We start from the raw sequence: 14,639 nt of genomic DNA, 5'->3' as shown, positions 1-14,639 counted from the left end.
TATTTTTTTTTAAAGAATAGGAATCTTGCTGGACATAAAACCAGTTACATAAAAGAATGAACCATGATGGTGCTTCAATAAATGAGTAATGTTCATGTACATTGCATATTATTCTATGTTTAAGTTTTTTCAACAATTTAAAAGTATGAAACTCATTTTCAGCTTGAAGGCAATGTAAAAATAGTCTTCAGTTGGATTTGGCCTGGTGGCGCCTTGTTTGCTGACATGCTGTACAGATTATAAGTAGCCTGTTTTGGGAGACATGAATGTGTGACATTTTCTTTGTTGATTTGTCTCTTGGAGAGAAGGCAATATGCAAAGCTATACACTTCATTTTAAGATAAATGGATTTTGCCTGTAACTTTTTACAATGAACTAATTGGTGATTTGGTAATTTCTAGTGGGGATTTACCTGGTATTGCTTTTGGTGATTTGGTAATTTCCAGTGGGGATTTACCTGGTATTGCTTTTTCCCCCTGCAAGTTTAAGTCTCAGGAAAAATTTAAAAGGCCCAGGAAGCAAATCAGGCTTACAAGCTCAGGAAGCTCTTGAGTCACAATATTTGCGTTTCCCCTTCAGGGAAATATATAAGCAGTAACAGTTCTTAGGAGACGAGATTCTAGTGCCAGTCAAGCTACCTGAAATTCCTTGTTCACAACTTCGCAGGAAAAGTCACATAATGCCTGGTTAAGGTGGAAGTCCTTGCGCATGTAATTAAATGATAACTTAGCTTGGCTGATCATAAAGTTTGTGTGTAAGACATTATTACAGGAGAATATTGGAAAGGTGAATGGGAACCAGAGACATTGCTGCTTAGCAGAATAGGTCATACTTCAGAAAGAGGTGGCCTGGAGGTTTTTCTATATGAGAATAATTTGATTATCATTATGCTTTAAGTGGTTTGGTGTTTAAACCAGAAAGCTGGAAAAAAGGAAGATAAAAGAATGTACACCCAACACTTCTTTATTTACTTGTTAAAGTTTTTTTTTTTTCACATAGGAGTGCAGCGCACAACACCTGTCTGAGCTCTATGTGCTACCATACAGTTCGCGAGATTCTGAGCTTCAGGCAAGGGGCTCGAGGTTGAAACACAAGAGACACACAGACAGAGACAGAAAGACAGAGACATGGACCTCTAGTCACTGGTAAGAAGCCCTCTATTCAATAGCACAATGGAGGCTTATATACCCAACAGTCAGGTCGGCCAACAGGTGAAAACCTTATCCTCTGATCCTCAAGGCCAAGGCAACACGTGCTCGCTTCAGCAGCACACATACTAAAACTGGAATGATACAGAGATTAGCATGGCCCCTGTGCAAGGATGATACACAAATTCATGAAGCAGAGCTGGTAAACAACTTTGACACAGCCTTTAGTAACTCAAATCAGAAGGAAAGTAAAGATCCCTAGCAGGGAAGAGCAGCTGGAGGCCAGGACTCCATAGGAGCCTAGAGGGGAGGACTGGTTTATAATGGGTGAGAAAGGGGAGCTTGTTAGTGTTCAGTTATTATGACATACTGGTAAAAGGAAATTATATAGAGGAAGTTTGATTTTGGCTCACAGTTTCAGAGGTATCAGTCCAAACTTGTCTGGCTCCACCGCCTTTAGGGCTTCAGTGAGGCAGAAACATTGTGGTGGGAAGCTGAGACAGAGTAGAGTTACTCACCTCATGGTAGTCAGGAAGCAGATACACAGACTGATGAAGAGGCTACACAGACTGATGGAGAGACTAGACAAGACATGCCCTTCTAAGGCATGCCCTCTTGACTTACTTCCTCCAACCTCACCTTACTGCCCAAATCCGCAATAGTGCCCTCAGATTGTACATCCTTCAGTAGATAATTCATTGATGAATCATAGTCCACTCTTCCTTCAATAACATCTCTTGTGAGAGGCCAAGACTTCAGCACATAAAACATGTTGAGGAAGCACCTCCTATCTGGTAGAATTCTAAACTCTTTTGCTTTAGCGTAAATATAGAAAATACAAAAGAGGATAAATTTGAAGGTAACCCAATAGTTTCCTAGATGAGATGACTGAATGAAGGACTGTCCGACCTGAGAGAATTGTTTGCTCTCAAGAAGCTTTGGTTAAGAATACATACATAGCCAAGACAATTATAATAGGCCAGAAGACCTAAATTCCAAGATAATGAGCTGAAAACTCATGAATCTCTTGGTAAATATGGTCTGAAAATGATTCTCAAAACAGTTCTTGCACAGATAATATTAAGTATCCTTGCTCATATGGGGACTTCGCCATTGTACTGACGATAAAAATATGCTAGTCAGGGAGGAATAGAGTTGATAGTATGTATATATAAACAAAGGGACTTTATAAGATTGGCTTATATGATATGACTTGGTTAGAACAGCAATGGCTGTACACTGGAAGGGCTTAGAACTCAGTGGCTATTCATTCTATAAGGTGGAACATTTTAGTAGTATCAACGTACCACTGCAAGTTTGGAGGCTTCTGGGAGAGCAATTTGCTTCCAGTCTTGGCAATGTTAAGATTCTCAATGTCAACGGGGCATGGCACCAGCAGTGCCAGAAACAGGAGAGTAGATGCACTGATCAACATGGAGGGAAGTGGAGCAGGTGGAAATCAACATCATTTCCTTTGGAACTCTGGAGGTCTGGGCTGGCATGGAAGGTGTTGTTCACTCTGGGAGAGGGTCTTCTTCCTCAGTTACTCCATCCAGAAAACACACTTACAGACTTGTACAGAAGCAAGTCTCTTAGTTGATTCCAGGGCCAGTCAAGCTGACAACCAAGATCAGTGAGTATGCTACGAAACTACAGGATTTGTGGCTCAGTAAAAAGGTTTCAATAATTAAAAATGTTGAGATTTTAAGGAAAATGTATACATTTGCATACATAGGCATACCCAAAGAAACCATGAACTTAGTAATTCCAGAAATTGGATGCATTACAGGAGTAAATTGTTTTAGTTCAGGATTAAATATGTCAAAATCCATATGTTTAGCACCTTTGTTTAACATATGTGTCTAACATATTTTGTCTTTTCTTCCCTAACATTTGGTTTCTGAGAAAAAAATAGAGGAGTTAGGTATTTGATTCAGAGAGGCATTATTGTTTGCCTTATGAATTGCACTGCCTCATTTTTATCCAGAAAAGAAGATTCTTTATGAGAAGTAAACAGCTTCTCACTTAGCCATCCCCTCAAGTTCCTTGTGGGATTGGACATATGTGCCGTTGCACCCTGGCTGCCTTCTGAGGGGCTCTGCTATTCTGTCAGCTTTGATTATCTCTCTGCCAACCTGCTCCCATTTTATAATTTGGAGAATTAGAAACAATTTCTTGTGGTGACATCTCGAGTGATATGCTTTATTGGTGTCTGTGGATGCCAAGGGGGCTTTCAGTCATAGTCCCTGCTACTGTCACATTCTGGAGGACTGAGGACTGACACTACTCTCCTGGCACACAATGACCCCAGAATTAAGGAGGTGGCATCACCTGTTTCTGGTTTATTGTGAAAGGCACGCCACTGTTGCCTGCCTCCCCTCCCATCTTCTCTCTGCTTCGTTGCTTCTTTTCTTCCTTTTTCTTGCCACCGGGCTCAGCTTTGGTGAAGAGAAGGACACCATAAGCTACTTCAAATCTGCTAAGTAGGAAAGGTGTTAGTCTAGGCCCACCCCCAAATGAAAACTTTCACAACTGATAAGGGCTCCAAAGATAAGGAAGCCGCTGCACCTGGAGACCCTCATGAAGAAGAAGATGCTGAAGCACACATCTGGAATCACTGTAGCATTACCTAGGGCAAGATTTCTGTAGTCACCAGAAAAAATGAGTCATAGTTTACCAAGACATGCTAATGTCTCACTGACAGCTTTTAGCTCAGTTGTTATGGAAAAGGGATGCAAGAAAATATAGTCCCCAGCTTCTCTGCAGTTAGAAGTTAATAAAGTTATAAAGGGGGTAGTGACAATGACAGCGAGTAGACAGTACTCTGGCACATTTCTGCGTCTCTGTCAAGCCAGTGATGAATGCAGTGTCTTTATCCCTCCAAACCCAAACCCTCTGAATATGTAGACCATGTGTTCATTTTCTAAGATGTTAAATTTTACGAAAAGTTATGCTAGGACAAAACCACTGAGTCCAGTCACAAAATGGCTAACTCCATTTTGGCTATATCATAAACTCCTCCCAAGTCCTCAGGTTTTCACACCTTCTTATAGGAAAGTATGTCATATAGTATTTGCCAGAAATACAAACACTGTTCTCTAATATAGGCATTATAATGTCACTAAATTTTATGCTGCTTTTCAAATAAGACTGTCATCTTCTATGAGGTATAATTTGGAGATAAGTTATTTATGGGTTATATCTCTGTTGAATAATAAAGCCTCCCATTGTGAGTGGAATAAAGTCTTACACAAGGAAACATCTTAAAACTTCAGAGTCGCTCTGTTAACTTGTGTGCCATATGTCACTACATTATCGAGCAGCTTTTAAATAGATTTCATCACCAAGAGATTATGGGAGAGAATGGGAAATTTCCTGTCTTCATCCCGTCGGGGAGAGGTTACCTTGCCATCACCCATCTGGTAGTTAATGAGAGACGGACATTATATGTTATGAGAAATTAGCAGCACGAATTTAGTCATTACATTAAAGTGATGCAGATACAGGTCTGGTTTTCTCAATAGGCTGCATCAAAGTTTAGAAGAATGAGAAGCCAGTACTGAAATGGTGCATTTGAAGCAATGAGTGACCACATATCTCTACATAGACTCCCCAATGGTCAGTGAGGCAATAAGTGCCATAATAAGAAACTACAAAGGAGTGACTTAAATAACAGAAATTCATTTCTCAATGGTGGTAGAAGCTGGAAAGTTCACGAATGAGTTTTTAATATGATTCAGTTTCTGGGTGAGGCCTCTGCTCCTGGTTTATAGACAGTTGACTTCTTGCTATGACTTTAAATAGTGGAGAGATAACCAGAAAGGAAAGAGGAAGAAAAAGAGGATGAGGGAGAAGGAGAAAGTCAGGGAAGCAGAGGATGGGGGTATGGGAAGGAGGAGAAGAGAGAGAAGGCAGAGAGTGAGGGTAGGGAGAGGAGGAGAAAAGGAGGGAGGCAGAGGATAGGGTAGGGAAGGAGGAGAAGAGAGAGAGGGGAGGAGGCATAGAATGGAGGTCGGGGGGAAGAGAAAGGTAGGGATACTCTCCTCCTCTTCTTGAAAGTATATAGTTGAGTTTAATACCATGATCTTCTTAAACTTCATTGTGTCTTATGGAAGACTTCACTGCGTACAGAAGTTGAAAGGTAAGGCTTCAGCAGGTGAACTTGCAAGACAGGCACACCCTTGTTATTAGGTTGCAGTACCTAATGGCATAAGCAGAGGAGATTCACCATAGCTGAAGCATGGCTTCTCTAATCTCTGAACCCAAGGTTCCCTCAGGCTGGTCACTCTTTGATCATGTTTTTTTTTTGTTTATGAACTTTTATTTTATTTTTAATTAATTTATTTATTAAAGATTTCTGCCTCCTCCCCGCCTCCGCCTCCCATTTCCCTCCCCCTCTCCCGATCAAGTCCTCCTCCCTCATCAGCTTGAAGAGCAATCAGGGTTCCCTGACCTGTGGGAAGTCCAAGGACCGCCCACCTCCATCCAGGTCTAGTAAGGTGAGCATCCAAACTGCCTAGACTCCCACAAAGCCAGTACGTGCAGTAGGATCAAAAACCCATTGCCATTGTTCTTGAGTTCTCAGTAGTCCTCATTGTCCACTATGTTCAGCAAGTCCGGTTTTATCTCAGGTTTTTGATAATGTTTTAATTGAAATAGAATCACATCACTTTTCCTCCCCTTCCCTCCCTCTAGCTTCTTCCAGTTATGCCATGTCAAATCTCCATTTGGTTATGTTTATTAGTTTATTATGTGTAATACAAACGGAAAGTGGTGTGTGTGAGAATGTATGCATATACACAAATATATGTAAATAGGACCTGATGAGTCAGCTTTTATTGTTTGTGTGCATATGGTTTTAAGGTTTCATTTTGCAATAGAGACTCTTCTTTTCCTAGTGTTTCCACAATTTTCTTGCTATTTCATATTTGAGTATCTCTAGAAATCTATCTATCTTCTATCTATCTATCTATCTATCTATCTATCTATCTATCATCTATCTTTCTATTTACCTCTGTCTATGTGTATTAAGCAGAGATAAGTATTTACACAGAGTAAAATTTCCTGGAATTGACTCTCCCTTTACCTCATGGGTGCTGGGAACTGAGTTCAGGTTGTTAGGCTTGAAGTCAAGTACCTTCAGCAGCTGAGCTCTGGTCTTGGGTATCTTTGTTAATGCTGCTTGCTAGCTTGTAGTTCTGTCCTCTCCTTTACTTGGGATGGCATTTCAAAACCAGCTGATTTCTACTCATTTTTCATAGTTCTGATTTCTGCCAGATTCCATGCCTTTTATGTTCCCATGGGAGCTGGTGTGAACATCAGGTTTTCCACATACATTTGTATTTTAATGATTCGCTTTAAGTTGTCTGCATAAGACTAAGCCAAGCAAATACTGTCCTTATGCAATTTGGCATCTTTGAGTTGGCCGGAAGTCCTATTACAGAGAAACTACTCATTGGCTGATAAATGAGTGAACCGATAAAGCTTGGGAGCAGGAAACTTCTAATTGCAATGATAAAATGAATAACACAGGACTAACTTTACATTTATCCTCGCTTAATTACTTTATAACTGCAACGGTATTAGAGCTTTTTTTTATCATAATTCTATAAAAATGATTGGAATAATAGATCTTTCATAATGCTTTGTCCAGTGCCAAGTATTCTACTGGGTGCTCGTGTGCAATCTGAAACTTCTGTAATAATGAATGAAGCTGGCCAGTATAGATAGTTTCCTCCCCATTAATTCATTCTCCCCAGTTTACCTTGCAAATCCAGATGTGGAGATAAGCCCCCATAGTTATGAGGTTAAAGAGGAAATGGTCATAATTTTTATTTAGTGTTTTCCATATAAATGCACCTCATTATCTGCTGCACCTCATTATATATGATCTATTTTATGACCATTTAGTTCTCCTTAGCAGGCCCATTTTTATTTCTTTATGCTAGCTGTCTAAACTCTTAACTTTATGACTCCATTACCCCGGCTCTCCGAGGCCCGCTGTCCCACTCCCACGTGGATAATGTAACTGTGCTGTTGCCAGGCCAGCATTTCTAATAAATCCCTCACACACAGGCAGACAGCAGCGGAGCACACAGCGGCTTGTGTCAGGCTCTCATATCACACCACTAGACTCTCATTAGGTCCTTGTGCGAGAAATTACCACTGTGCCTTCTCCAGGCACAATAGCATTAATGAAGTTAGGAAATGACTCCCACAGATGTTTGACACTCAATCAATCCCACTTAATTTAATTACACTCCTCAAGGAAAGACAAAGGAGATGCTCTGGCAGTCCAACCCTTGCTTTTTATTTTCTCAATCGCTTTTTACCCCCTTCTGATTTACTTAATCCTTGCTGAGAAATGTCAGTGTAATTAACTGAAGTTATAATTATTTAAAAGTGGACTTTGTTTTAATATCTTGTATTATTTTCTTCATCTCCACCCCAGCACACCGTGTGTGTGTGTGTGTGTGTGTGTGTGTGTGTGTGTGTGTATACTCTCCTATGGAACTGGAGTGGGAGAGTGGGCAGAGAGAGGTGCGCCTGACTCCCCGATGATCCCGCCACTTCTTCTGTGTGTAATTAAGGACACCAGTAGCGCAGACACTTAGATGCTTCTGTATTGAAAGTTTGTTCACTAAGATCCTTCAAGGACTCCTAAGTAAACAGATCCTGGGAAATTTTCTTCAGACCAGTCTCAAAATGGTGGACCAGATTCATAAAGTACCAAAATTGGAAGAAAAGCAGAAATTATGTGGTATTTCCTTGTCTGTCCTCATGTATAACATTCTTTAATCTTGACAAAACCTTGGAGATATAGGTATAAGCATTGTTTTAGAGATAAAGACTGAGACGAGGAGTGGTTAGGTCATTACCTGGCTAGGATTTGACTTTTTAATACCCAGTGATCCTAAAATTTTGACAGTCCTTAATTCAGGTATTAAATAATTACTGCTGCCACACGTAAGTTCCAAACCATTTCTGACACCGAAGAAGTTGAAAGGTAAATAGTGATCTAAGGCACTGTGACAGGCAGGGTGGGAGCAGAGCAGAAGGGGTCTCAGGAGTCTGGCATCTCTAGTGAAGTGGAAGGGAATCATTTGGAGAGTTTTCCCTTGTGAGGAAGATGATCAATTTGAGTTTTCGAAGGGGTCGATTGGCTTTAACATGGACAGCATGACAGCAACCTCTCACAGCAACCATCTGCAAATTCAGTTCCAGGGAATGTGATGGCAGGGGCCAGCGGCGTGCATGTGGTGCAGATGTGCATGCAAGCAAGACACACATACACATGAAAGAAAATGCCTCCCAGGATGGGTTCTGTGGCCATCAACCAACATTACACACACAGGAAGAGATGCTTAATGGGGAAAATATAGCAATTTGCCTTTGAACTTAATCTCCCTGATAATGGGGCATTGAGAAAGTCTCTGGCTCCTTACTAAGACTTCAGCTGTAGGTATGGTTTGAGGTATTCATGCAGAGAGGGGTGTTGATGAGTTTTCTCATTGTAAGATGTGTAACACAAGAGCCAGAGGGGGCTGCAAGAAACACAGGGGCCTATAATAATGGTAAGTTGGACAGCTCCAGGAGAAGGCCACATACCCATGAATATATGAGCAGCAGAAATTAGATTTGATGGTTTAAAAATAATCAGGTCATAAAGCCAAGAAAGAGGGGGTGATCTGGGAAATCTTGTGGTTTTTGTACAAAATTCCCCAAAAGCTAATAAAATATATAAAGATAACCACTAGAACACATTTATGAAAAACGGCAGTAGAAGTGGTACTCATATAGTTTACCTAAGGATGTCTGACACCTTGCTAACTAAAGTATGTAGCTTTTCACTCGGTGTCATCCTTTATCTTTTAGTTTTTACTTTGTTGAGGTGGATTGAGTTTGATTTGAAGTTTTTCTTAGGGATTTGTATACATTTATGGTAAGTGTTTGCAGTTCTTTGAAGCATGGCTGATCTAACATTTCCTTTCCTATCCCCATCTCAAATTAGTCTGTTTCCTGTCCTCTATTTTCATACTGTATGCGGGGGATAAAAGACTCCACAGGGATTATTTGTGCCCTGAAGGATCCAGTGCATAAATGTAATTGACTTCAAAGGAGTGTCTCCGCCTTAAAAATGACTTATAATAGATACCGCGGATAGCAGATACAATACAGGCTGCCTGGTTCAATTTGAATTGCTAACTAACAGTGGATTCTCTTTACTCTGTGTAGGTCTTGGTTATCACTGGGTGAGGATTGAGTTGATAAAGTCGGAGAAAGCCCTGGGACCTCTACTATATGTTACACATTGGCAGGCCTAAAGTACAGTGAATCAAGTAGGTGTGTTTATAGTCTTGGGTTCCAAAGTAGTGGATAGATCTCAACTTGAATCACGTGGCGTTGCTGAGTCATAATAACATTATAACATTAAAGTTTCATTTTGTGTGTGTGGGTTTTGCCTTCATGGATGTCTGTGTACGTGGAGCCCATAGCAGCTAAAAGAGTGTATCCGACCGTCTAGAACTGCAGTGACAGTGAATTCTGAGACATCTTGAGGGTGTTTGAAATGGAATCTCAGTCTTCCACAAGAGCAGCAAAGAGCTCTTAGCCCAATTAAGTCTCTTTCTGTCTCTGCGGTTCTGTCTCTGTCTGTCTCTCTGTCTCTGTCTCTGTCTCTGTCTCTCTCTCTCTCTCTGTAGTGAGAGGATGAACACTACAGAGGCTTGATACTTGGAACCTAATTTCCACGTTAAAGCTAAGCTTTTTGATTCTTTACTGTGTGGCAAAGCCTATGCCGAGAAAAACCTGTTGTTTAGAGACATCGTGAGCTGTGAGAAGGAAATCGAAAGCAAAAAGTAATTAAAGAACTTTGGAGACAGACAGTTTGTGTTCTAAGCTGAGCCTTGTCACCTACTCACCGTGTCACTTTGGGCGAGTTACTTAACTCACTGTATGGCAGGGTTTTCAACTGTGCTGTGTGTCTAATGATAGTATTTGCCACCAGGAGTTTTTGCAAGACTCCAATGAATCTGTACTGTAAGAATGAATCAGAAACAGTGCCTGCCACATTGTGAGACTCTGTCAAAGGAACCGTTCCTGGAGTTTCACTGCAAGGAGTGTTAAGGGTCATTTATTAGCACCACCACAATTAATAGGTGAGAATTCCAAAGATTCAGAGGCAGTCTCTACTCAAAGATGTACAGCCGTTAAGTTTCCCAGCAATTACCAGTCTATCATGCTGGGCTGTAATGGGGCCATAAGCCATTGGTCTTCAAAACATCACAGCTTATCCAAGAACGAGCCTATTGGATAAATTCATCTCTCCTAAGAGAGATGCAGAATGGGTCAGATTTTTAAAGTGCTCTCTTTCCACAGAAGATGGACACATGGGTTGTATATTTGTTCCTAACGCCACCCCATAATATTTGCCAGAGTCATTTATTTACATGTCTATCTTCTCTACTGGATTGTAATTCCTGACTGTTTCTATCACAGATTTCTCCAGCTATAGCTACAGTAGGCATTTGGTGAATTGAATTGGAACGTCATTGTTTCTTTAGAGTTTCTTCTGAAATGCCCCAAATATTCCTTATATTCAAATGCTACTCATTCTGAAATGTTTAAATATAACTCTCTTGCTAGTTTTGTCTTCCAACACCATTTGCGGCAATGTATAGGAGAAGGAGGCTGGAGGGTGCATATATAGACTGAATGAATTTTGTAGGTGCTTCCCCTGGGACATGTTAAAGACAAGGCAGGATGCATATGTGAATGAATCCCCTGTAAACTCCCCTGTCTTGCAAACAAGGAGAACCCTAAGAGAGACATATATGAATCCCCCTGGAAGGGGGAAGTAGATAAGATCTCCTTAGTAAATTGGGGATGGAGGAGGGTGGTAGCGGAGTGGGGAAGGAAGAAGGGGAGCGGGGAGGAGAACATGAGGGATCGAGAAATTGAGTTTGGTAAAGGACAGAGACAGAGAGCAAAGAAGGAGAAACCCTGAAAGAGGGAGCCATTGTGAGGTTAGCGAGAAACCAGGTACTAGGGAAGCTCCCAGAAAACCACAAGGATGACCCCAGCTAAGAATCTAAACAGTAGTGGAGAGGGCACCTAAACTGCCCTTACCCTGTAATCAGATTGATGACTACCTTAATTGTCATCATATAACCTTCTTCCAGTAACTGATGGGAGGAGATACAGAGATTCACAACTAAACTCTTGGCCAAGGTCCCAGGATCCAGTGAAAGGGAGGGGGGAGGGATGTATGAGCAAAGTGGTCAAGATGATGATGGGGAAACCCACAGAAACAGATGACTCAAGCTAGTGGGAGGTCACTGACTCAGGACTGACCGCTGAGGAAACAGTGTAAGGCTGAACTAGGCCGTCTGAACGAGGCCAACATTTGTGCAGCATGGGCAGAGTTGGTGGGGCCGCTAGCAGTGGAACCAGTATTTATGCCTAGGACGTTAGGTGGCTCTTTGGAGCCCATTCTCTAGGGAGGAATACCTTGCTCAGATTAGATATGGGGATGAGGGGAGGGAGTTTGGTCCTGCCTCAAGTGATATGCCAGACTTTGTTGACTCTCCATGGGATGCCTTACCCTCTCTGTTAGTAACACAACAGATTAAAAGTGTAGACTTTCATCAAGAGAAATAGGTGTGATGTGTGTGGTGTGTGGTGTATGTGTGTGTGTGTGTGTGTGTGTGGTGTGTGGTGTGGTGTGGTGTGTGTGTGTGTGTGGTGTGGTGTGTGTGTGTGGTGTGTGGTGTGGTGTGTGTGTGTGTGTGTGTGTGTGGTGTGTTCTGGCAGGAGGCAAATTGAAACCTTAGAGACTTTCACATGCTAACCAAGTGCTCTACTAATTAGCTACATTTCTTGTCCTTCTCTGGAGTTTTGGGACTTTTAGGTGGGAATACTTTAGCACGTAGCTCAGTGTGGCTAGGAACTCACTAAGTAGCTGAGGATGACCTTGAATTTCCAACCCTCTGGTATTCATCTTCCTGCTGGAATTACAGGCATGAACTGCCATAACCTGCTACTCCTCCTTTTTAAATTTTATTTTGAAACAGGATCTCACAGATTGGCTATGCTGGCCTTGAACTCACATAGCAGTACATGAATCTGAAATCTTTTGTCTCTATTTCTTAGGTCGTTGGGGTTGCAGTTATACTCCGCCATGCCCAGCTTCAGATTTGTTTTGTTAACCAGGCCCCTCAGAGCACAATGAGATTTTATACAAACAGATACAAATAAAGACGATGGCAGTGGGATAGACAGAAAAGGGTGGCCAAGTAATATTTAGAAGATGGTGATTAGTGTATTATGGATATCTTGGATAGAAGCTGGGGAGAAGGGAAAGGAATCACTCAATGATGCTATTGTTGTGCTTGGCATGATGGATCTAAGAAGCAGTAAGTGTCCTAGAAGAGGGCCTGACCTAGGTTTCTTTCAGTCCTTTCATGGCTGTTATTTGAAACAAAGGGCAGCTATGCTATAAGTCTGTGTCTGTTTACTCGATGTGGAAGAGGCTAAGTAGCTGGGCTTTTCCAGTTTTAAAATAGATGAGAGTTTTTGTGTGGACATTCCAGAATCGTAGGAGCAGAATGAGAGATGAGTCTGAGAAGTAATAAGCCATTTGGTCTCATTGGGACTCGGCACAATTAGTATCTAGATACACACATGAATACTTGATACACTGTGTGGTTATCACTCATCTTGCAAAAGGGATTTCTTGTCACTTTCTGCTGCTTTTCTATTGTCATTTGGATTACAATTCTCCTGTAGCTACATTGTAAATGTGACTCACTGTTCCTGTGTGTCTGATTATTATTATTATAATAAATCCTAACCATTTAAAATCTCCCATTTGTAGAAAATGACTAATACGCGAAAGCAAAATGTACAACCGAAGCTTTAAAAATGGTGATAATTATTTCTCTTGTTTAGGAGAGAAGCCCCATCTTTCCTGAAAATTGAGTGAAGTTGCACAGCTGTGTCAGGGGACAATTCGGTTCTATTTATAAATCAGAAGTTGATAAGTGGACCTTTATCACCTGCCTTGAATATTAATAGGTAAGGCTTTGTGTCAGAGCACCGGGCCATTATTTTATCACCGTGTTTGCTGGTAAGAGGAGGAAACTACTTGTTCTTAGTTTTAAGGGGAAATAAAACACACTGACGAGACTCGGGGGGCTGATAGTTGGATTGGAAAGAATGGCAACAAAAAGAGAGGGCACCGCTGGTTAAAGTGAACCCAGTTACTCATCCTTCTTTGTAACCACGTCTCCCACCATGATAGTTTGCAGTTTTCTCTTGTCCCTGGGTGAGTTTGTATATACAAATTGACTTGGTCAATGTCACATCAGCAGGCATCATATGTCTAAATGCTGACTGGATGTTTGTTCACTTGGGTTTGATTTACTCTGCTCTTACCTTTAGAAGAACACATCTTGATTAGTCTTATAGGTCCAGGGGGTGATGATGAGAGACAGGTAGAACAGGTCTGGATGATCCCTGCCAGGTCCTGTCCAGAGTAGCCAACTTTCTTCCCTCTCCCCTGGGTACTGAGTGTAGGCAGGTGTTGTTCGTGATTGAAATGATGAGACATTAGCTAGTAACAGGAGGAGGTGAAGCACAACAGAAAGGACTCTAAAATCTTTAGTCACAGAGGATGCTTGACACGAGGGAGAGAGATACAGATAGACAGACAAGAGACGGATGGGACTGAGATAGATAAACATTGGCATTGGATAGGTAAATAATTGAGCACAAGAGAGCATGATTGTCTAGGGTTAATGTGTTAGGAAGATAAATATTACCATATATACCAAAGAAAAGAAGACTCGAAAGGTTTCACAGCTGAAGAAATGAAAAGTCATTTGTTTGTAAGTGGCTAGGATGTAGAGATAGCAGGGATTATTATAAGGTCATATATTTTCACGAATGAATCTTTGTACTTTTCTCTCTGCACCCTTTCACATTAGCACTCTAGGATGTGTACCCATTTTTTTCTGGAGACACTGGCTGATCATTCCTTCAGGGGATGGTCTTATTGGATTCTAGTACGCAGAGTCCAGAGACTACAAGTCCTGCACCGTGCAGGGTTCTGTCTTCCCAGCAAAGAATTACTGAGCCCAAAAAGTAGCTAGTGTTCTGCTTAAAAAAAACCATATGTGGCATGGTGCTGAAAAACTGTGGATGCCAAACATACAGGTAAAGTTACACAGGATTCCTTTTAGAAGACTTCCTGTGAACCAAATACAGCATGAGGAAGCAGCAGAAGTCCAGATAGCAGAGACTGCTGCCTTTGTTTTCACAGGGAACACAGAGGTGGTGGCTGGAGAACATATATGAACAGAGTTCTGCAAATTAAAACGATAAATGTGATAGAGAAAAGACCCTAGGGATTTATAAAAAGAATGTGACTTAGGTGATCAGAATAGATGATCAGGTAGTATCTTACCTAGTCCTGGAGGAGTAGTAACTTGG

The 14,639-nt window shown here is 41.4% G+C and overlaps 1 non-coding gene across 1 annotated transcript; it reads left to right on the top strand.

Moving 5' to 3' along the window:
• The first annotated feature begins 1,252 nt into the window (after window positions 1–1,252).
• LOC121460982 lies at window positions 1,253–1,362 on the top strand. The gene has a single exon (XR_005976129.1). It is a non-coding gene; the product is annotated as a U6 spliceosomal RNA (small nuclear RNA).
• The last annotated feature ends 13,277 nt before the right edge of the window (window positions 1,363–14,639 follow it).

The sequence above is a fragment of the Microtus oregoni genome, unplaced genomic scaffold (assembly GCF_018167655.1).
Source record: "Microtus oregoni isolate MIOR12 unplaced genomic scaffold, Mior012 000021F_ref0000039, whole genome shotgun sequence".
Lineage (NCBI taxonomy): Eukaryota > Metazoa > Chordata > Mammalia > Rodentia > Cricetidae > Microtus > Microtus oregoni.
Note: the sequence above shows the minus strand (reverse complement) of the source record. Positions and strands in the feature narration are given on the sequence as shown.